General features: G+C 38.3%; 1 pseudogene; it reads left to right on the forward strand.

Moving 5' to 3' along the window:
• Positions 1–1,267, forward strand: part of LOC107607927 — a 3,733-nt pseudogene extending 2,466 nt beyond the window's left edge.

Below are 2,212 nucleotides of genomic sequence, written 5' to 3' on the forward strand. Positions count from 1 at the left end.
ACATGGAGCAGCTGTATGCTGCAAACGATGAGTAAATTCCTAAAATGATCCCTCAGATTGAGCCCGTGCATTAATGTTATCCCTGACTTTTAAAATGCTTTAATTGCACCCTTCAGATTGAGTTATGTGTGAAATACTGGTCTTTCCACCCATTTCCAGTGTGACTCAGCAGCCGGAGCGCTGAGCTGGCTGTTTGTGGTTTACGTAGGCAGCCTTAAACGACACCGTTTTACCTGGAGGGTACTTCCATTGCTTGTTAACAAGAGGACGGTACTACCTACCGCAAAGTTTCTTCTTCTACTTCTCTTCCTCTCAGATCTACTTGCTCTTTCTTGCTTGCTTTGTCCGCTTTCTAATCTTGCTAAAGAGTTGACTTGATCCTGGAGGCTTGCGATCTAACTAGTTTTTGTAGTGTTAATCTGAGATCATGTGTCAAATTGATAGTTCTAGATGATTGATTATGTTCCGTTAGTTTTACTCTAGAAATCTTGATTGAGATCTGTGTTTTGATGACAGGGATGCAAGAGGCCGCAAGGTGAGATTAGAGGAACTCCAGCGAACATGAGTGGTTGTTCTTCACTACAGCCAATCCCACAGTCATCGGTGTTCCCAAGCCATGTTCTTTCCTACCATGCTAGCCCAACTTCCTCATCATTCCCCAGCCCTCTCGCATTGATCCCAACCTTCAAAACCCCTCTTCATTACTCCTATCATTCATTCATAACATCACCTCCATCCCCACAAACCTTTGTCCTCTTAGAATATCCAATAGTGTCCCTGTTACCCTTCATCTTTCTTCCCCAACCTCCAGGGGTTCTAAAAGAAAGGCGGATTTCGAATCCCTCTCCAATGTCTCTTCTTTTAATTCGTTCCGCCATCCTCTCTTCGCGTTATCGGCTCCATCCAGCCCCTTCCGCCGCCACTAATTGGCTACTTTCACCATTCCTAAGTGTGATGAATCTGATGCTTCCACTGTGGACTCTGATCACTGGGTTAGTTTTCAGACAACAACTGCATCGGCTGCTCCTCCATCGCATACCTTTAATCTTGTGAAACCAGCAATGCAGCAGATCACTTCCCAAGTTCCATGGATATGAATGAAGGCATGCAATGGGGCCAGGCTGCAGAGAGAGGAAGACCATCGGATTTTGACTTTGAGAATAGTAGAGTGAAGCCATGGGAGGGTGAGAGGATACATGAGGTGGGAGTGGATGAGTTGGAACTTACTCTAGGCTGTGGAAAGGCCTGATGTTGAAAACAATGTTTAGGCTACCTCCAGTCAAAACGACGTCGTTTAAGGCTTTCTACGTGGACTACAAACCACCAGCTCAGCGCTCCGGCTGCTGAGTCACGCCGAAAATGGATGAAAGAATCAGGATTTCACACGGAGCTCAATCTAAAGGGTGTAATCAGAGCATTTTAAAAGTCAAAAGTCAGAAGTAACATTGGTGCACTGAGAGACCATTTTAGAGATTTACTCTGCAAACGATCTAATGTTGTAAGTGATAATTCCAATATCAATTGACCTATTTATTACTTAAGCTGATGTCTGTTGCAAGTAATGTAATACAGATATGGTCAGCAAATGATTTAGACGATAATGAATATATAATTTAGACTTTAGTTTTAAAATGATTTGAACAAAACATGGCTGACTTCTTTATTACGTAAGTTGTGGTCTGCTGCAAGTGATGTAATGCAGATATGGTCAGCTAATGATTTAGACAATGAATATATAATTTCAAAATCTCCGACCATTTAGTTTAGGCTTTAATTTTAAAATGTGGTTTGAACAATGGATTGATTTTTAATTAATTAAAATTAATGGTTCAACAAATATTACCATGACTATTCAACTATTTTTTTATTATTTTTACAAAGGTAAAATATATAATTAAATCAAATCTAAAATAATATTATACAATTCATTCAAAAAATGTTGAATGAATCACTCAAGTACATATTTTTATATAAATCGAATGAGATGCATTTTATTTATAAATTTTCATAATAAATCGACTTTTGCATGCATGTCAGCCACCCAATAGATCGAATTAGTTTCGTTCGATTTATGCATGCAAGATTTCGCCTCTGGTAATTCGAAACAGGTTGTTTCGATTTTTGTTATCTAACAATTTAAGATAAATAAAAAAAATTATAAAAAATTTTTATAATAAAATATTAAAAATTTAATTTTTGTTATCTAAAAATT

The sequence above is a fragment of the Arachis ipaensis genome, chromosome B07 (assembly GCF_000816755.2).
Source record: "Arachis ipaensis cultivar K30076 chromosome B07, Araip1.1, whole genome shotgun sequence".
Classification (NCBI taxonomy): domain Eukaryota; kingdom Viridiplantae; phylum Streptophyta; class Magnoliopsida; order Fabales; family Fabaceae; genus Arachis; species Arachis ipaensis.